The sequence below is a fragment of the Triturus cristatus genome, chromosome 6 (assembly GCF_964204655.1).
Source record: "Triturus cristatus chromosome 6, aTriCri1.1, whole genome shotgun sequence".
Lineage (NCBI taxonomy): Eukaryota > Metazoa > Chordata > Amphibia > Caudata > Salamandridae > Triturus > Triturus cristatus.
The window spans coordinates 756,329,890-756,352,238 of NC_140589.1; positions in this window are offsets into that span (position 1 = coordinate 756,329,890).

Genomic DNA, 22,349 nt, shown 5'->3' on the forward strand with positions numbered 1-22,349 from the left:
GTCATCTGGTCCTCCAATTGAGAAATCCTGGACTCAGCTTCCTTTATCTTAACTGGAAGACAAGCCACTGTCTCTTCAATCTTTCCTAGATGGAGATGAAGAGAAGCAATTTCATTCTCCTGTGACCACTTCATATCTCTTATTTCATCGAGTATGAGGTTGAGCAGCGTTTTAATGTCTAATTGTTTTGCGGTATCAGCCTCTGTTAAATCATCAAATGGAGTTTCTTCAGAATCTGGGGCTAGGTCGAAGGCTGAAGATTGAGGAGTATCTGGAACCTTCTGCACTTTCTCATTGAAGACCGATTGTAACGTTCTTAAGGTCTTTGATTTCTGGACTGGAACCTTTTGTTGATATAACTGAACCTGAGGCTCAGACGCCAGGACCGAGTTGGTATCCATCAAAATCAAATCCTGATCCGGCTTGGAGAGTAACTGCAATGCTGATACTTCTGCAGGCGTGGGGACGGGAGTTTGGAGCTGATGAGATTCGGGCGTGTGGAGGCACTGGCGAGGCGGAGGAGGTAACAGGCTCGGGCTGGCAAGATCGATGGCCGCTGCCTGAAGTGAATCAGGCTGAGGAGGGACCGACTATAGTAGCTTTTTCATAAAAAGGGGGAATTCCTTAACACCTTTACTCTCCTCCTTACTACTCTCGGCGGGTAAAGTCGCAGAGTTGTCCACTTTTAATTTGCCCGAATCGCCGGATTCCTTTGTTGGTACCAAGGGGGAAATTCTGGCTCACTGGCTAGTTCCAGAGAGCTCTTCCGCCAAATCATCTTCTGAGCTCTCAAAGCTGGAATTATGGTCAGGGCGATTCCCCAGAGGTGTTGATCTTCCTACCCCAGCCGACAACGCCTTTGCCTGTGACTGTGCCAGGCGAGTCTTGGCCTTAAGGCCAGTTACAGAATCAACTTTGGAGACTAAATAGTTCTGTTTATTATGTCTCCCCATCGTCAGGTTTTGAGAGAGTATTTACTGTGGACTAGATTGCGCTGCCTGAACCAGGGCTTCTCTTTTTTTTTTTCCCCTGGGATAAACTGTCACCACTGCTTGCTCCTTCAAATTAACTTACTGCTCCTCACCTCACCTCCCGGTCTCCTCTTCTCACCTCGCCTCTATTTTCTAACTGTAACCTGCAACCTTTGAGAGTGTGTAGGTCAGTGAATGGGTGTGTGAGTGGCTGTGTGGGTCTGTGAGTGCCTTTTTGGGTCTGAGAGTGGGTTTGTGAGTGGCAAGGTAAGTCTGTGAGGGGGTCTGTGAGTGCCTGTGTGGGTTAGTGTGTGGGTTTGTGAGTGGGTCAGTGATTGGCTGTGATTGCATGAGTCTCTGAGTAGATACATGTGTGTCTGAGTGGATCTGTGAGTGAGCTCACAAGTATCTGAGGGGGTCTGGGACTGGGTGCATTAGTGTCTGAGTGGGTTTGTGAGTGGGCACATGAGTGTCTATGTGGGTCTGTGAGTGGGTGCATGAGTCTGAGTGGGTCTGTTAGTGGTTACATGGGTGTCTGAGTGGGTCTGTGAGTGGGTGTGATAGTGTGTGTGAGTAGGTGTGAGAGTGTGTGTGAGTGGGTGTGCGAGTGGCTGAATGGGTGTGTGACTGGGTATCTGTGTGGGTGTTTCAGTAGCTATGTGAGTGATTGGGCCAGAACAGAACCTCGCCTTCCCCTTTATCCAACAAGAGTCCACAGTTTTGCACGAAGGGCTGCCTTAAATCCCCCCCAGACTGAGAAAATTTCAGCCGTGTTCTCATTAATCTTAAAAAATTCGGCAATCCAGTCCTTAGTATCAGCCACCCATTGGGGGTCCTGCAGGAGGAGACGATCCATCTGCCACCTGGATCTTTGCCTCCTGCTAGCCCCTATTTCCATATTAAGTTTATTTAAGGAATGGTCAGAAAATGGATTGATATCTATATCAGAGGTTGTACTGCCCAAGGATTTTGATAATAAAAAGAAATCAATTCAAGAAGCTGTGTGGAATTGATTCGAATAGCAAGTAAATTCCAATTTTTATGGATTAGCTACACGCCATAGATCCATCAAAATATGTTCCTGTCTTAAAATCTCGATCATCTTTTTGGTTTTGGGTTTGAGCTCTTTTTTATTTTTATTTGAGGTATCTTTCTTCAAGTCCTGAATATAGTTAAAATCACCTCCCATAATTATTTTCCCGGGTACCCCCCTAAGTAGATCAATAATTCTGAATAGGGCAGTAGTATCATCCACAATAGGACCATAATAGTCTCCTGTAGAAATAATACTTGGGGTGAAAAGGAAGTTATCCATCTAATTAGAGCTCCATATTTTTGTTTATTCAAAATCCCATTTACGTTGAGCAAGAAAATACAGCACTTACTCGTCATTTTTGGCCATGAAACTGTAAGCGTTGCTAATTGCGTCAAGATTACACATACTCATGACCCTTATTTTCCCTATCAAAATCCTGCTACTGCTCATTTTACAACTGCTTTCACTCCCTCTTTCGATGCCTCCCCCTCGCCCTACCCTCCCCCTCTCAACCTGCCCCTTGGGAAAGGTGAACCACCACACTAACCACCTCTCACTCCCCCCGCTACTTGTATGGGTGCCATAAAACTGCACCCAGGGTGCCATCTCCCCCCCGACAAAGCGATGCTATTATACAACCAATCTAAGAAATTTGAAACCATCTAAACATAAATGGGAAGGAGAAGCATACATATTTTTTGTTAAATCATTGTGTACTCAAAATTTCCTTAAGAAGATCCTGCGCAATCTCCTAGATTGGTAAACAGATAGAATTTCCCTTTGACCAGGACGCGCAGTTTCGACTGTTGGGCAATTGACGCCTGAGCGCCCTGGACTTTGAACAGAAAAAGCAGCTTGACAAATTCTTTGTGTCTCCAAGCCGCAGCTGCTGACATGTCAGGAAAAATTCTGCAGTTAGAAGTTTCGTTCACTGGAAATTGTCTTTGTTGTATAGCTTTGGACAATATCCTCTCCTTAATTTGAAAGTCAGCGAAGCTGACCAGGATGGTACGAGGGCCGCTCGTGCTTGGCAGAGGATGGAACGGAACTCTATGAGCCCTTGTAATAGTTAGGTCACCGCTAAACTCAGGGAGGACTTTATCCTTAACAAAGGATTCTACCCATTACAGTATCTGGGCTGCTTCTATTTTCTCGGGAACTCCCACTATACGCAGGTTGGAACGGCGTGAGTGATTTTCCAGCTTCTCAAGCTTATTTTCTAGCGAGCTCCTATCATTAGTAACTTCGTGCACTTTAGTAAGCAAACCAGTCATCTGGTCCTCCAATTGAGAAATCCTGGACTCAGCTTCCTTTATCTTAACTGGAAGACAAGCCACTGTCTCTTCAATCTTTCCTAGATGGAGATGAAGAGAAGCAATTTCATTCTCCTGTGACCACTTCATATCTCTTATTTCATCGAGTATGAGGTTGAGCAGCGTTTTAATGTCTAATTGTTTTGCGGTATCAGCCTCTGTTAAATCATCAAATGGAGTTTCTTCAGAATCTGGGGCTAGGTCGAAGGCTGAAGATTGAGGAGTATCTGGAACCTTCTGCACTTTCTCATTGAAGACCGATTGTAACGTTCTTAAGGTCTTTGATTTCTGGACTGGAACCTTTTGTTGATATAACTGAACCTGAGGCTCAGACGCCAGGACCGAGTTGGTATCCATCAAAATCAAATCCTGATCCGGCTTGGAGAGTAACTGCAATGCTGATACTTCTGCAGGCGTGGGGACGGGAGTTTGGAGCTGATGAGATTCGGGCGTGTGGAGGCACTGGCGAGGCGGAGGAGGTAACAGGCTCGGGCTGGCAAGATCGATGGCCGCTGCCTGAAGTGAATCAGGCTGAGGAGGGACCGACTATAGTAGCTTTTTCATAAAAAGGGGGAATTCCTTAACACCTTTACTCTCCTCCTTACTACTCTCGGCGGGTAAAGTCGCAGAGTTGTCCACTTTTAATTTGCCCGAATCGCCGGATTCCTTTGTGGGTACCAAGGGGGAAATTCTGGCTCACTGGCTAGTTCCAGAGAGCTCTTCCGCCAAATCATCTTCTGAGCTCTCAAAGCTGGAATTATGGTCAGGGCGATTCCCCAGAGGTGTTGATCTTCCTACCCCAGCCGACAACGCCTTTGCCTGTGACTGTGCCAGGCGAGTCTTGGCCTTAAGGCCAGTTACAGAATCAACTTTGGAGACTAAATAGTTCTGTTTATTATGTCTCCCCATCGTCAGGTTTTGAGAGAGTATTTACTGTGGACTAGATTGCGCTGCCTGAACCAGGGCTTCTCTTTTTTTTTTTTCCCCTGGGATAAACTGTCACCACTGCTTGCTCCTTCAAATTAACTTACTGCTCCTCACCTCACCTCCCGGTCTCCTCTTCTCACCTCGCCTCTATTTTCTAACTGTAACCTGCAACCTTTGAGAGTGTGTAGGTCAGTGAATGGGTGTGTGAGTGGCTGTGTGGGTCTGTGAGTGCCTTTTTGGGTCTGAGAGTGGGTTTGTGAGTGGCAAGGTAAGTCTGTGAGGGGGTCTGTGAGTGCCTGTGTGGGTTAGTGTGTGGGTTTGTGAGTGGGTCAGTGATTGGCTGTGATTGCATGAGTCTCTGAGTAGATACATGTGTGTCTGAGTGGATCTGTGAGTGAGCTCACAAGTATCTGAGGGGGTCTGGGACTGGGTGCATTAGTGTCTGAGTGGGTTTGTGAGTGGGCACATGAGTGTCTCAGTGGGTCTGTGAGTGGGTGCATGAGTCTGAGTGGGTCTGTTAGTGGTTACATGGGTGTCTGAGTGGGTCTGTGAGTGGGTGTGATAGTGTGTGTGAGTAGGTGTGAGAGTGTGTGTGAGTGGGTGTGCGAGTGGCTGAATGGGTGTGTGACTGGGTATCTGTGTGGGTGTTTCAGTAGCTATGTGAGTGACTGGGCCAGAACAGAACCTCGCCTTCCCCTTTATCCAACAAGAGTCCACAGTTTTGCACGAAATAGCTAAACAACAGGAGTACTTTCTCTGGTTAATTACCAAGTGGTGTCTTGTTGGGTAAAATGTCCAGTGCATCCTCTAAACTAAATCTGCGTAATGGACCATGAAGAAATGTCTCCAATGACTTGTGTGCATTTCGGCAATGTGATTTGTGCGTCTTTATCCAGAAATCTGTTTTAACATGAATCATCCTATAGAAAAGACAACAAAACTACAAAGAGGTAAATCTACACCAAACAAGGGTACTACCTCTTAACTATATGATGTATATGCTTCTCTATTTGGTGGAGATATCCTCAAATCCCTCGGCATCAAGAATGCATCACCAAAATCAGTGGGAAACACGCCTCGGTTCCTTTTGTTAAGCTGTCCATCATCCTGGCAAAAGGCTGGAAGACCCTTGTCTTCTTGCCTGGGTGGATGGAGCAGGGCCAATCCGACAGACCTTAATCTAACACATTAACATACTAGTAGTAATTTAAAGAGAGTACCATGGAATCTGATCTCATCAGGAGAGGACAGGAAAAGGGAATCCCTCCTTACTACAGAAAGGAGGAGGGCATGCAGACCTTGAGCCCACCTAGGGCACTTATTGTGCTACAATGGAGACCACAGGGGAAGTCTCAATTCCCATGGTCCCTGCTGATTCCCTGCCTCCAACGGAAACCGGCATTGCTCCCACATGTAGGAATCAGCAAAGAAATGCTGTTCCCTGGTATTTAAAAAAAAATCTTTTCTCTTTCCCACTTGACAGCGGGGAGGAAAACAGATGAAAAGTTCACTCCCAGCAGGCGGGAGCAGTTTCACTGCTTCCACCAGCTGAGAGTGGACTTACTGTTTGCTCTCACTCAGAAGGAGCAGTCAAAACTCCTACTAAGCGATAGCAGACTGCTATGTCCTAGTGGTGGGCACCCTGGAACATAAGGAGCTGGCCCTTGCAGGTGGCAGTCCCCAGGGCCATTAGTGGCTCCAGGAGGAAAGCCATGTGGCCTCCCTCTTCTTTAGAACATTTTTACCAAAGCCCCAGCGAGATAAAATGGTCTGGGAAGTGGGCCTTGTGGCCCCCCTCTCTCTATAAATGTAATTGGTGGCTACCAGGGCCTTTTATGGCAACAGAGGAGGGGGGGTCTGTGCAGCTCCCCTCCATTTTTTTTATAAAGGCCTGGGGTGGTGGTGGTCCCCGGGGCACCTTAAAGCCTCAGAAAGGGGGCTGCCCTGCCCCCCTCCACCTAAATTAACATCGGCCAGCCCTGGGGAGCTGGCAATCCCCGTGGCCAATATTGGCCATTTGGAGGGGGCCACCTGCACCCCCTCCCTATTTTATACATATAAAGAAGCCCCTAGGACATGGCCTCACCCGGGGACTTATGTTTAAACAAGCACAGCAGATTGTGCTTGTTAGAAATTGGATTTTTGGTAGGCTAGGGCGTGGGCCAAAGCCAGGCAAAAACCACCACTCTAGTCAGGATAAGGGAGTTACACTTCTAAAATAACCCCTGCTCACCCTCTTGGTAGCTTGGCACGAGCAGCCAGGCTTATCTTAGAGGCAGTGTGTAAAGCATTTGCACATAACCAACAGTAATACAGTGTATGCACCACAAAAGGACACCACACCAGTTTAGAAAAATGTCCAATATTTTTATATAATTAAGACAAGACAAAAAACGATAAAAATCCAAAATGCTTTACTCAAAAGTTCACAGTTCCCAAAAATACATTGATTAAAAAGAGTTCCTCGTGTGGATAGCTCAGTTCGGGCTACCACGGTGTCATGAACAACAAATCCAACAGTTCTGGCTGGTCGCGAGGTCACGGTGCGAGCAGCGGCTCGGTGGCGGCATCAGATGGTGTCGTCGGTGAGACCAGGGTCGCGGTGTGAGATGAAGGCGGTGGTCGCCACAGTGCTAGCAGGCCACGGTGCAAGCAGTGGTGTCATCGTTGCTGAAGCGCTGTCATCGGCTAACGAACCGGAGTCAATGGCACCGGCATCAGTAGGCCAAGGCTGTGGTGCAGGTTGAGGGTGGTGCGTCATGTGACTTACGAGCGGTGCCCTCGAACCACGGTGCAAGCAGCGGCGTCGATTTCGGCGGGAAGTGGCGGCGTCAGGCAGGCCAAGGCATACTCGTGAAGCAAGGCGGTGCAGAGTGCGGTGCCCACAGGTCGTGGTGCGAGCAGCGGCTCGGTGGTGGTGTCAACCATCATCGTTGGTGAGACCATGGTCATGGTGAGGTGTGACGGCAATGCTCTCTGCAGTGCCAAAGCTTCAGCGTGAAGCGAGGCGGGGCGGAGTGCGGTGCCCACAGGTCGCGGTACAAGCAGCGGCTCGGTGGCGGCATCAACAGACATCATCGGTGAGACCAGGGTTGCGGTGCAACATTGCGGCGGTGCCCTCTGTGGTGCCAAAGCAAGGCATGAGGAGAGGCAGTGCGGAGTGCAGTGCCCACATGTAGCGGTACAAGCAGCGACCCGGTGGTGGCGTCAACAGGCGTCATCGGTGAGACCAGGGTTGCGGTGCGGCATTGCAGTGGTGCCCTCTGTGGTGCCTTCGGTACACAGAGTCAGCAGTGGCGTCATAGACATCGTCAAGTTGGTGTTCTTCGGGTGGTAGCACAAAACACACAGTCCCCAGTGCTGCGAGTCAAAGAACTTGAAATCTTTGCTGTTCCTGAGACTTCGTGAACAGAGGGCAAGCTCTACCTCAAGCCCTTGGAGAGACTCACAAATTAGGTTGCAGAAAGTCTAGTCCACGCCTTTCACTGCCCAAGACAGAAGCAGCCACGGCAGGTCAGCCCAGCAAAGCAGTCGTTCCTTTTCACAGCTTCTCCCGGCCTCTTCTTCTTGGCAGTCTTCTTGTTCCAGATGAGTTCTAAAGTTCAGTGGTCTGGGCCCCAGTATTTGTACACAAAAATCCTTTGATCTTGCAGGCAAAGTTCGGCCTTCTCTGGTGTGATGAAGCAAAAACCAAAGGAAATGATGGACGCAGTGTTGAACATTGCAAGCACTCACCCCCAGTCAACTGATCTGGGTTTAATCCATCACCGTTCGTTAGCCCACTCTGCCACCCCAGTTCAGACATGGCCATATGCAAATCAGTCTGACCCTGTGCCTCATGGGAACAGTCCAGCCCGAACTGCCAAGCCATGTCTTCCCTGGACCGGAAACAAGCTTCCTAGGACCGGTTTCTGGCATTTCAGCCGTCTTCAGCCAGGCTTGCTTGAATCCAGTGGCAAAGTGAGCAAGGGACTCACGTCTGAGCATACCCTGCCAACTTATGGCGAACAAAGCAAAAACCAAAGGAAATGATGGACGGAGTGTTGAACATTGCAAGCAGGCACCCCCAGTCAACTGATCTGGGTTTAATCCATCACCGTTCTTTAGCCCACTCTGCCACCCCAGTTCAGACATGGCCATATGCAAATCAGTCTGACCCTGTGCCTCATGGGAACAGTCCAGCCCGAACTGCCAAGCCATGTCTTCCCTGGACCAGAAACAAGCTTCCTAGGACCGGTTTCTGGCATTTCAGCCGTCTTCAGCCAGGCTTGCTTGAATCCAGTGGCAAAGTGAGCAAGGGACTCACATCTGAGCATACCCTGCCAACTTATGGCGAACAAAGCAAAAACCAAAGGAAATGATGAACGGAGTGTTGAACATTGCAAGCACTCACCCCCAGTCAACTGATCTGGGTTTAATCCATCACCGTTCTATAGCCCACTCTGCCACCCCAGTTCAGACATGGCCATATGCAAATCAGTCTGACCCTGTGCCTCATGGGAACAGTCCAGCCCGAACTGCCAAGCCATGTCTTCCCTGGACCGGAAACAAGCTTCCTAGGACCGGTTTCTGGCATTTCAGCCGTCTTCAGCCAGGCTTGCTTGAATCCAGTGGCAAAGTGAGCAAGGGACTCACGTCTGAGCATACCCTGCCAACTTATGGCGAACAAAGCAAAAACCAAAGGAAATGATGGACGGAGTGTTGAACATTGCAAGCACTCACCCCCAGTCAACTGATCTGGGTTCAATCCATCACCGTTCTTTAGCCCACTCTGCCACCCCAGTTCAGACATGGCCATATGCAAATCAGTCTGACCCTGTGCCTCATGGGAACAGTCCAGCCCGAACTGCCAAGCCATGTCTTCCCTGGACCGGAAACAAGCTTCCTAGGACCGGCTTCTGGCATTTCAGCCGTCTTCAGCCAGGCTTGCTTGAATCCAGTGGCAAAGTGAGCAAGGGACTCACGTCTGAGCATACCCTGCCAACTTATGGCGAACAAAGCAAAAACCAAAGGAAATGATGGACGGAGTGTTGAACATTGCAAGCAAGCACCCCCAGTCAACTGATCTGGGTTTAATCCATCACCGTTCTTTAGCCCACTCTGCCAACCCAGTTCAGACATGGCCATATGCAAATCAGTCTGACCCTGTGCCTCATGGGAACAGTCCAGCCCGAACTGCCAAGCCATGTCTTCCCTGGACCGGAAACAAGCTTCCTAGGGCCGGTTTCTGGCATTTCAGCCGTCTTCAGCCAGGCTTGCTTGAATCCAGTGGCAAAGTGAGCAAGGGACTCACGTCTGAGCATACCCTGCCAACTTATGGCGAACAAAGCAAAAACCAAAGGAAATGATGGACGGAGTGTTGAACATTGCAAGCACTCACCCCCAGTCAACTGATCTGGGTTTAATCCATCACCGTTCTTTAGCCCACTCTGCCACCCCAGTTCAGACATGGCCATATGCAAATCAGTCTGACCCTGTGCCTCATGGGAACAGTCCAGCCCGAACTGCCAAGCCATGTCTTCCCTGGAACGGAAACAAGCTTCCTAGGACCGGTTTCTGGCATTTCAGCCGTCTTCAGCCAGGCTTGCTTGAATCCAGTGGCAAAGTGAGCAAGGGACTCACATCTGAGCATACCCTGCCAACTTATGGTGAACAAAGCAAAAACCAAAGGAAATGATGGACGGAGTGTTGAACATTGCAAGCACTCACCCCCAGTCAACTGATCTGGGTTTAATCCATCACCGTTCTATAGCCCACTCTGCCACCCCAGTTCAGACATGGCCATATGCAAATCAGTCTGACCCTGCGCCTCATGGGAACAGTCCAGCCCGAACTGCCAAGCCATGTCTTCCCTGGACCGGAAACAAGCTTCCTAGGACCGGTTTCTGGCATTTCAGCCGTCTTCAGCCAGGCTTGCTTGTATCCAGTGGCAAAGTGAGCAAGGGACTCACGTCTGAGCATACCCTGCCAACTTATGGCGAACAAAGCAAAAACCAAAGGAAATGATGGACGGAGTGTTGAACATTGCAAGCACTCACCCCCAGTCAACTGATCTGGGTTTAATCCATCACCGTTCTATAGCCCACTCTGCCACCCCAGTTCAGACATGGCCATATGCAAATCAGTCTGACCCTGTGCCTCATGGGAACAGTCCAGCCCGAACTGCCAAGCCAAGTCTTCCCTGGACCGGAAACAAGCTTCCTAGGACCTGTTTCTGGCATTTCAGCCGTCTTCAGCCAGGCTTGCTTGAATCCAGTGGCAAAGTGAGCAAGGGACTCACGTCTGAGCATACCCTGCCAACTTATGGCGAACAAAGCAAAAACCAAAGGAAATGATGGACGGAGTGTTGAACATTGCAAGCACTCACCCCCAGTCAACTGATCTGGGTTTAATCCATCACGTTCTTTAGCCCACTCTGCCACCCCAGTTCAGACATGGCCATATGCAAATCAGTCTGACCCTGTGCCTCATGGGAACAGTCCAGCCCGAACTGCCAAGCCATGTCTTCCCTGGACCGGAAACAAGCTTCCTAGGACCGGTTTCTGGCATTTCAGCCGTCTTCAGCCAGGCTTGCTTGAATCCAGTGGCAAAGTGAGCAAGGGACTCACGCCTGAGCATACGCTGCCAACTTATGCCGAACAAAGCAAAAACCAAAGGAAATGATGGACGGAGTGTTGAACATTGCAAGCACTCACCCCCAGTCAACTGATCTGGGTTTAATCCATCACCGTTCTTTAGCCCACTCTGCCACCCCAGTTCAGACATGGCCATATGCAAATCAGTCTGACCCTGTGCCTCATGGGAACAGTCCAGCCCGAACTGCCAAGCCATGTCTTCCCTTGACCGGAAACAAGCTTCCTAGGACCGGTTTCTGGCATTTCAGACGTCTTCAGCCAGGCTTGCTTGAATCCAGTGGCAAAGTGAGCAAGGGACTCACGTCTGAGCATACCCTTCCAAATGATGGCGAACAAAGCAAAAACCAAAGGAAATGATGGACGGAGTGTTGAACATTGCAAGCACTCACCCCCAGTCAACTGATCTGGGTTTAATCCATCACCGTTCTTTAGCCCACTCTACCACCCCAGTTCAGACATGGCCATATGCAAATCAGTCTGACCCTGTGCCTCATGGGAACAGTCCAGCCCGAACTGCCAAGCCATGTCTTCCCTGGACCGGAAACAAGCTTCCTAGGACCGTTTTCTGGCATTTAAGCCATCTTCAGCCAGGCTTGCTTGAATCCAGTGGCAAAGTGAGCAAGGGACTCACGTCTGAGCATACCCTGCCAACTTATGGCGAACAAAGCAAAAACCAAAGGAAATGATGGACGGAGTGTTGAACATTGCAAGCACTCACCCCCAGTCAACTGATCTGGGTTTAATCCATCACCGTTCTTTAGCCCACTCTGCCACCCCAGTTCAGACATGGCCATATGCAAATCAGTCTGACCCTGTGCCTCATGGGAACAGTCCAGCCCGAACTGCCAAGCCATGTCTTCCCTGGACCGGAAACAAGCTTCCTAGGACCGGTTTCTGGCATTTCAGCCGTCTTCAGCCAGGCTTGCTTGAATCCAGTGGCAAAGTGAGCAAGGGACTCACGTCTGAGCATACCCTGCCAACTTATGGCGAACAAAGCAAAAACCAAAGGAAATGATGGACGGAGTGTTGAACATTGCAAGCACTCACCCCCAGTCAACTGATCTGGGTTTAATCCATCAGCGTTCTTTAGCCCACTCTGCCACCCCAGTTCAGACATGGCCATATGCAAATCAGTCTGACCCTGTGCCTCATGGGAACAGTCCAGCCCGAACTGCCAAGCCATGTCTTCCCTGGACCGGAAACAAGCTTCCTAGGACCGGTTTCTGGCATTTCAGCCGTCTTCAGCTAGGCTTGCTTGAATCCAGTGGCAAAGTGAGCGAGCGACTCACGTCTGAGCATACCCTGCCAACTTATGGCGAACAAAGCAAAAACCAAAGGAAATGATGGACGGAGTGTTGAACATTGCAAGCACTCACCCCCAGTCAACTGATCTGGGTTTAATCCATCACCGTTCTTTAGCCTACTCTGCCACCCCAGTTCAGACATGGCCATATGCAAATCAGTCTGACCCTGTGCCTCATGGGAACAGTCCAGCCCGAACTGCCAAGCCATGTCTTCCCTGGACCGGAAACAACCTTCCTAGGACCGGTTTCTGGCATTTCAGCCGTCTTCAGCCAGGCTTGCTTGAATCCAGTGGCAAAGTGAGCAAGGGATTCACGTCTGAGCATACCCTGCCAACTTATGGCGAACAAAGCAAAAACCAAAGGAAATGATGGACGGAGTGTTGAACATTGCAAGCACTCACCCCCAGTCAACTGATCTGGGTTTAATCCATCACCGTTCTTTAGCCCACTCTGCCACCCCAGTTCAGACATGGCTATATGCAAATCAGTCTGACCCTTTGCCTCATGGGAACAGTCCAGCATGGCCATGTCTGAACTGGGGTGGCAGAGTGGGCTAAAGAACGGTGATGGATCAAACCCAGATCTGTTGACTGGGTGTGAGTGTTTGATTGGTTCTGATGCTCCGTCCATCACCACCCCCTTTTGTACCGCTTTGTTCGCCATACGTTGGCAGGGTATGCTCAGACGTGAGTCCCTTGCTCACTTTGCCACTGGATTCAAGCAAGCCTGGCTGAAGACGGCTGAAATGCCAGAAACCGGTCCTAGGAAGCTTGTTTCCAGTCCAGGGAAGGCATGGCTTGGCAGTTCGGGCTGGACTGTTCCCATGAGGCACAGGGTCAGACTGATTTGCATATGGCCATGTCTGAACTGGGGTGGCAGAGTGGGCTAAAGAACGGTGATGGACCAAACCCAGATCTGTTGACTGGGTGTGAGTGTTTGATTGGTTCTGATGCTCCGTCCATCACCACCCCCTTTTGTACCGCTTTGATCGCCATACGTTGGCAGGGTATGCTCAGACGTGAGTCCCTTGCTCACTTTGCCACTGGATTCAAGCAAGCCTGGCTGAAGACGGCTGAAATGCCAGAAACCGGTCCTAGGAAGCTTGTTTCCAGTCCAGGGAAGGCATGGCTTGGCAGTTCGGGCTGGACTGTTCCCATGAGGCACAGGGTCAGACTGATTTGCATATGGCCATGTCTGAACTGGGGTGGCAGAGTGGGCTAAAGAACGGTGATGGATCAAACCCAGATCTGTTGACTGGGTGTGAGTGTTTGATTGGTTCTGATGCTCTGTCCATCACCACCCCCTTTTGTACCGCTTTGTTCGCCATAAGTTGGCAGGGTATGCTCAGACGTGAGTCCCTTGCTCACTTTCACTGGATTCAAGCAAGCCTGGCTGAAGACGGCTGAAATGCCAGAAACCGGTCCTAGGAAGCTTGTTTCCAGTCCAGGGAAGGCATGGCTTGGCAGTTCGGGCTGGACTGTTCCCATGAGGCACAGGGTCAGTCTGATTTGCATATGGCCATGTCTGAACTGGGGTGGCAGAGTGGGCTAAAGAACGGTGATGGATCAAACCCAGATCTGTTGACTGGGTGTTAGTGTTTGATTGGTTCTGATGCTCTGTCCATCACCACCCCCTTTTGTACCGCTTTGTTCGCCATAAGTTGGCAGGGTATGCTCAGACGTGAGTCCCTTGCTCACTTTGCCACTGGATTCAAGCAAGCCTGGCTGAAGACGGCTGAAATGCCAGAAACCGGTCATAGGATGCATGTTTCCAGTCCAGGGAAGGCATGGCTTGGCAGTTCGGGCTGGACTGTTCCCATGAGGCACAGGGTCAGACTGATTTGCATATGGCCATGTCTGAACTGGGGTGGCAGAGTGGGCTAAAGAACGGTGATGGATCAAACCCAGATCTGTTGACTGGGTGTGAGTGTTGATTGGTTCTGATGCTCCGTCCATCACCACCCCCTTTTGTACCGCTTTGTTCGCCATAAGTTGGCAGGGTATGCTCATACGTGAGTCCCTTGCTCACTTTGCCACTGGATTCAAGCAAGCCTGGCTGAAGACGGCTGAAATGCCAGAAACCGGTCCTAGGAAGCTTGTTTCCAGTCCAGGGAAGGCATGGCTTGGCAGTTCGGGCTGGACTGTTCCCATGAGGCACAGGGTCAGACTGATTTGCATATGGCCATGTCTGAACTGGGGTGGCAGAGTGGGCTAAAGAACGGTGATGGATCAAACCCAGATCTGTTGACTGGGTGTGAGTGTTTGATTGGTTCTGATGCTCCGTCCATCACCACCCCCTTTTGTACCGCCTTCTCTGGTGTGATGGCAGGAGGTGGAGACGGCATTGTCAGAGGCAGACCTGGCCCTTTGAGGTGCAAGGAAATCATCTCCCCCTTCCCCCATCGCAGCCCAGGTCTATTCAGCCCTTTCCTGACCTACCTAGACTATCTGGAGCCCCTCTGGCTCTCCAGCCTTCTGTCATCTGAAACCCAGACAGGCAATGCACATTCCAGCAGAGGCACATGGGATGACTGAGCAAGAAAATGCCTACTTTCTAAAAGTGGTTTTTTCAAACACAGAATGTAAAAATCACCTTAACTAAAAGATGCATCTTTAGATTCTGAGTTCAGGCAAACTATACTTCATTTTCCTACCTAATTCCCTGGGCCAGTTACGTTAATACGATGTTATAAACAAACCTCCCATTCTCTCCTATGGGGAACCGGTAACCTTGCAATAAGGAAAAATAAAATAGGCTGTAATTCACTATTGGGACATGCCACACACACTCGGGCATGTCCCACCTTTCACATACACTGCACCCTGCCCACAGGGGTACCTTGGGCCTACCTTAGGGGTGCCTGACATGTAAGAAAAGGGAAGGTTAGGGACTGGCAAGTGTGTGTACTGGCCAAGTCGACATGGCAGTTACAAACTGCGTGCAGACTCTGCAATGGCAGGTCTGAGGTGCCTTTTAAGGGCTACTCACGTGGGTGGCACAATCAGTGCTGCAGTCCCACAAGTAGCATTTGATTCACGGACGGGCCCTGGCACACTCTGTGCACTTTACCAGGGACTAACAAGTAAATCAAATATCCAATCATGGAAACACCAATCCATAACACAATTTACACAAAGCGCATATGCACTTTAGCACTGATTAATAGTGGTAAAGTGCCCAGAGTCCTAAAACCAACACAAACAGGTCAGGGAGAAATAGGAGGAACAAGCAAAACGTTTGGGGATAACCCTGCAAAAAGGGCCATTTTCAACAGTGCTTCTATTTTTTTTTTTTTAAATTGCCACAAATTAGTGATTCTTTGTGATTTTGCAGCAAAAATGTAAAAAAAAAAAAGCTTTTTAGCCCTGGTGCCAGCACCAGCACTAGGGGTCAGGGTATTCCTAAGTCCGATTGGCCGCACTCTGCTCGTCCTACCAGCGTGTTACCCCAAAGCATTGTGGTCCATGAAGTAGCGTCGGCGAGTACGCCTATGCCAAAGTTTAAAGTGAAAATGAGTGTCGCGTTAGCCATCCCTGGACACGTGTTTCGAGGTAGTTGCCTCTCGTCAGCAGGGAGTAGGTATGTGTGTGGGGTTGCTGCGTAGGCTGCCATAAAAAGTATTCTCAGGTAAAGTACCACTCAAGGCGCGCAGGTGCGTAGCCATGGGCTCGTCAGCCCCACCGGCTCAAGGGAGGCTGAATATAAACAAAAGTGCGATTGGCCGCACTCTGCTCGTCCTACCATCAGGGTATTCCTAACCTGCCCCCTTTTCATTATTTTTATGTTTTGTTTTGGGACTCAGCTGAGGTTAGTCCCAAGATGGCTGCCAAAACCTCCTGATTGAAGTGTTGGCAGCCAATCAAATCTCTGCACGAGATCTGCAAGATTCGTGGAGGGTCTGCGTCCCTAAATATAATTTTTTTTAAATCCCAAGCACTACTGAACGGTTTTTCACCAAATCACTGAAAGAGTTCATTCTAGACGAAAAACCATTTTTCTGCCAGATTTGGTGTAATTTCATCTAGCACTTTGGACTGTAGATGTAAATTGTCCATGGGAATTAACATAGGAAATGCACTTTTCTTACCACCCACTTTTTCTCAGCCCCTATTTGACGGATCACCCTGAAACTTTCCATGCACAATTAGAATCAGGTGGGTAATTATTCTGGAAAACTTAGTGAAGATCTGTGAAACGGTGCCAAAGTTATAAGCAAGTAAAAAAACCTACCTACTGGCGATTGGCAGCATACTCAAATGCTACTCCAAATGATGGAGTGGTGTTTGGCCAACATTTTTTTCCTGTTTGAGAAACAGCTGTATAAATAAACAAGAGGTAGAGCGATGGGCACCTGCTTCGCCCCCAGCTATGTGAATCTGCATATAGGCTTGTGGAAGGAGCAGGTGCTTGCAGTAGATTTCGCTGAGGAATGGACGGAAAACATAGTTCTATGGGTCTGCTTCATAGACGACTTGTTCATTCTTTGAAGGAGCTCATTAGAATCTGCACAGTACTTTACAAAGAGATTGAATCTCAACGATCTCAACCTCTCATTCACATGTAAGATCAGTAAGAGTGAAGTGGAATTCTTAGACCTTAAAGTTTTTGTCAAAGACAATAAGATACAGATAAAAACGTTTAGAAAGGAGGCTACAGGCAATTCAATACTCCATGCGGGAAGTTTTCACCCGCCCAAACTGAAACACAGCATTCCCTATGCGGAGAATCTCCGCATGAAATGGAATTGTAGTGATGAGCAATGCTTGGAACAGGTACAGGAGGAATTAAATGCAAGATTCTGAACCAGGGGGTATGATCAAACCACACATGACAGTTCAAGGGAGAAAGTTAAAACAATACCCAGGGAAGTGTTGTTGTTTAAAGAAAAGTCCAGAAAAGTGAACAGTCAGGGCGAAGTGAGAATGATGACAGGATTCAATTTATACCACCAAAGAATTAGGAACATTTTACCCTCCCACTGGATCTTAGTCAAAAGTGACTCAATTATTGGGAAAATAGTGACTAAAAACCCACTCCCTACATATAGGCGGGAAAATCTATGAGAGGCTAATTGTGTGTCAGCAGCCCAGAGATGGTTAGACCTGAAACTTGGCTCATTACAGATCTGGGTTTAAAAAAATGCCATAGATGTATGGTGTGCTCAATAGACCAACACACAAAAGAAGTCCTCTGTTTAGTACTCCATTTAAAATTCATAATTCATATAATTGTAGAAGTGAATTTGCGGTGTATGTCCGGCAATGCTCATGTCCGAAGATGTACATCGGCAGCACCATACATATGGTGCATGTAAGGACCTACGTGCTATAGCAAAGGTAGACAAGAACTACCCAGTAGCTTGACATATTCATGAAGTACACGGGGGCAGAAAAACAGATGTTATCTATTATGTAATAGATTCAGTTCCAAAAAACTTGAGGGCTGGTAACAGGGAACAGAAACTGTGGGGATTGGCATCTCGCTACAGAATAATGTTCACAGCAAAATGCTGAATGGTTTGAATTCCGTTGAGGAAATGTATGTGCACCTATAAAGGTTAGTTGAGTGCACATTGTGATTTAAATCTCAGTCTCTCTCAGTCTTAAGGAATTAGATAGGCCGTAGAACACAGACCCCCATATACTGAATTTGGGTTAGTGAGCACAGTGTGCATTTTCTTTCTTATTTCACTTTTTTCTTTATTTTTAGCTTGTCACCCAATGGTAGAACCCTTAGGTATGGCAGCAGTGGGTTTTCAGTTATGAGTTAGAGAATTTGATTATTCCAATGTATGAAGGATCTTGTTGATTCAGACACTGGTCGAGAATATGGCGCTAATAGGTATTGGAAAAATGAGAGGTGTGGGGCAGACACTTCAGCAGCGAATACCCAATGGGGTATATTTTACCAATAAGTTTACAATGATAACTGCAGATATATGACATATAACTAGCTGCATTTGGCCCAATGATTAATCTTTGGAGAGCAATGAGGCGACGTAATAATTTTCTTTAAAGAATTTTTTCTGAAGTGTTCTTTCTGGATAACTTCAATCTATTATTATGATACCCAGCTTACCAACAGGGAGCATTAGTAGTACGGGTGACAAACTGCTTAATTAATTTGAGTTTGCAGAGTTAACTGTTATATGTGTTATATCTTGCAGAGTTTGATTTATTTCATTTTATTTCAATGAAATTGAAATTGTGATTGTTTATTTGGAACTAGCACCGTATTAAAGAAAAGCACTTTACCTGGAGTATTTCTTCAGTGTTCACAGGTAATCACTAGAGTATTTAAGTTTTTTAAAAATGGCAGCCGTAATATGTGAGCAAGGTGGAGGCTTCCACTGAAACACATCATCTGGGTTGTTTCTCCATTAAATAAAAGAAACTGGCTTCAATTCCATTGTGTCGGTGCCTGCTTTCAGGAGTTGGAGAGGCAGGGTTGCAAGTTGATTGATATGCAAGAACAGCAAAACAGTGTAGAGTGGATTGGCGTACAGTCTAGTGGTGTACAGTGTCTTATCATACAGAAAAGTGCATCAGAGTGAATTAGCGTGCATTGGAATAGCAGAGAGTGGGGTGGCGTACAGTGGAGAGGCACAGAGTGGCGAGGCATTCTACAGTGGAGTGTTCTAGAGTTCACTGCGGTAGAGTAGAGTGAGGAAAAGTGTAGTGAAGTACAGTGGAAGAGCGTGGAGTGACATAGAGTGGAGTGGCATACACTCAAGTGGCTTACAGTGAAATAGTGTATACTGGAGTGAGGTAGAGTGGAGTGGAGTGGTGTGTTTAATAGCATACAATGGAGTAGCATACAATAGAGTAGTGTATAGTAGAGTGTCTTAGAGTGGAGAGAGATACAGTGTAGTGCCAGATAGTGGAATAGATCACATTATAGTTAAGTAGTTAGGAGTGGAGTACCATGTAGCGGCATGGAGTGGAGTGTTGAACAGTGGAGTACCATGTCGTAGAGTGGAACTGGGTAGAGTGTAGTGGGGTAGACTAGTGGCATACAGCGCAAAAGCGAACTGTGTAGTTGCGTAGAGTGGAGTGGCATACAGTGAAGTGGCTTGCAGTGGAGTAGTGTGCAGTGGAATGGTGTAGAGTGTAATAACGTTGAGTGTTAGTGTAGTGATAGAGTTGAGTTGCATATAGTGGAACAGCAAACAGTAGAGTGGTGTAAGATGGAGTGTCCTACAGTGGAATAGGGTAGAGTGTAGTAAGGTAGAGTAGACTGGCATAGAGTGGAGTGGTGTAGAGTGGGGGGTCGAAAAGTGGAGTGATGTAAAATGTAATATCGTACAGTGGATTGTCATAAAGTGGAGTGGGCAGATAGTGGAATGGCTTATAGTGGAGTGGCACAGAGTGAAGTGAGGTAGAGTGGTGTAGAGTGGAGTGGTATATAGTGGTGTACAGTGGAATATTGTATATTACAGTAGCGTTTAGTGGCATAGAGTGGAATAGCACAGAGTGGATTGTTATACAGTGAAGTTGAGTACAGTGGACTAGTGTAAAATGTAGTAGCCTATAGTGCAGTAGTGTATAGTAGAGTGGCATAGACTGGGGTGAATGCCGTTGAGCAGTATTCAGTGGAATAGCATACTTTGGAGTGGTGTACAGTGACTTGATCTGGAGTCTGATCGAGTGGTGTACAGTGGAATAGCATAGAGTGGCATACAGTGAGGTGGTGTAGAGTAGAGTGTTGTAGGGTGGAATGGGGTAGAGAGGTGTGAGGTGCAGACTAGTGTTGTACAGTAGAATAGCATAGAGTAGAGTGACATAGAGTGGAGTACACTGGAGAGGCATACAGTGGAATAGTGTACACTGGAGTGGGGTAGAGTGAAATGGTGTAGAGTGGTTTAGAGTGGAATAGAATAGAGTAGAGTGGCACACAGTGCAGTAGTGTAGAGCGGCGTAGATTTAAGGTGCAGAACAGTGTAGTGACATAAAGTGGAGTAGGATAGACCGGAGTGGCATAGAAGATAATGGCATGCAGTGCAGTGGTGTACAGTAGAATCTCCTAGAGTAGAGCAAAGTATAGTGTACTGGGGTACAGTGTAGTAGCGTGGGGTACAGTATTGTAGAGTTGAATACCGTAGAGTGGAGCACGGTACAGTTTAGTGGGGTAGACCGTAGTGACTTAGAGTGAAGTAGCATCCAGTCGAGTGGCGCGGAGTGGAATTTGGTGTACAGTGCAACGATGTAGAGTGCAGTGAAATACAGTGGAATACTGTACCGTACAGTGGCATAGAATTGAGTGTTGTACAGTGGAATAGGGTAGAGTTTAGTAGGATAAAGTGGATTGGTATAAAGTGGAGTGACATACAGTGGGGTGGCGTAGGATGGAGTGATGTACAGTGTAATAGAGTACAGTGCATTTTCATTAAGTGGAGTGGTGTATAGTGAAGTGGCGTATAGTGGAGTGGCGTGTAGTGGAGTGGCGTAGACTGGAGTAGCATACAGTGGAGTGGCATAGAGTAAAAAGGTGTACTGTGGAGTGGAGTAGACTGAAGTGTAGCGTGGAATACCGTGTAGTGGAGTGTTGCATAGTGGAGCAGGATAGAGTGTAGTGAGGTAGACTTTAGTGGCCCATAGTGTAATGGGATTCCGTGGAGTGGCATAGAGTACAGTGGAATAGTGTAGCATGAAGGGGCGTAGAATGTAGTGACATACAATGGTGGGGCTTAATGTGGAGTGGCATACAGTGAAGCAACGCAGACTGGAGTATAGCGTGGAATGCCATGTAGGAGAGTGATGTATAGTGGAGAGGAATAGAGTGTAGTGGGATAATCTTTAGTGACCCACAGTGCAATGGTGTTCCATGAAATAGCGTAGAGTACAGTGAAATAGTGTAGAATGAAGAGCGTAGAGTGGAACATACAGTGGAGTGGTGTAGAGTGGAATAATGTTGAGTGTTACTGGCATACAGTCTAATGACGTAGAGTGGACTGACATGTAGTGGAAAAATGTAGTGTGGCATACAATGGAATGCCATAAAGTGAAATAGGGTGGAGTGTAGTAGGGTAGAGTAGATTGGCATAGAATGGAGTGGTGTACAGTGGAGTGGCATAGAATGGAGTGAGATACAGTGTAATTATGTATAGTGGATTGTCGTGAAGTGGAGTAGAGTACAGTGCAGTGGCAAAGACTGGAGTGGCATTGAGTAGCGTGTTATAGAGGGGAATGGCACAGAGTGGAGTGATGTAGAGATGAGTGGGGCAGTGTAGAGTGGTGTAAAGTGAAGTGGCATACAATGGAGTGGCATACAGTGGAGTGATGTACAGTGGAGTGGTGTACAGTAGAGTGGTGTATAGTGGAGTGGCATAGAGTAGAGTAGCATAGAGTGGAGTGTCATAAAGTGGAATTGAGTACAGTGGAATAGTGTTTAGTGTATTGGCGTATGGTGTAGTAGCATACAGTGGAGTGGCATATACTTAAGTGTCGTACAGTGCTGCAGCAAACAGTGGAACAGAATGGAGTGAGGTACAGTGCAGTGGCATGCACTAGTGTTAGAGTGGAGTGGCATACAGTGGAATAGCATAAAGTGGAGGGTTGTAGAGTGGAATGGCATAGAGTGTACAGTGTCGTGGCATACAGTGGAATAGCGCAGATTGGAGTGGCATATAGTAGAGTAGTGTACACTGAAGAGGCATACATTGGAATTGTGTACACTGGATTGGAATGGAGTGGAGTGGTGTAGAGTGGCATTGCATAGAGTGAAATTCCATGGAGAGTGTTGTAGAGTGGAGGGAATATAGTATAGTGGAGTAGAGTACAGTGACATACAGTGTAATAGCTTCCTGTGGAATGGCATAGTGTGAAGTGTTGTAGTGTGGAGTGGTGTAAAATGAAATAGTGTAGAAGTGGAGTGGCATACAGTGGAGTAGCATAGAATAGGGTGGTGTAGAATAGATTATTGTTGAGTGTTACTGGCGTAAAGTATAGTGAAGTAGAGTGGAGTGGCACATAGTTCAATAGCGTAGAGTAGAGTGGCATAGACTGGAGAATAATACAATGGAATAGCGTAAAGTGTAGTACTGTAGAATGGATTGTGGTAGAGTAGAGTGTCATTTACTGTAGTGCTGTTGAATGGAGTGATGTACTGTGTAAATAGCATACCGTGGATTGTCATAGAGTGGAGTGGCGTATAGTGGAGTGGCG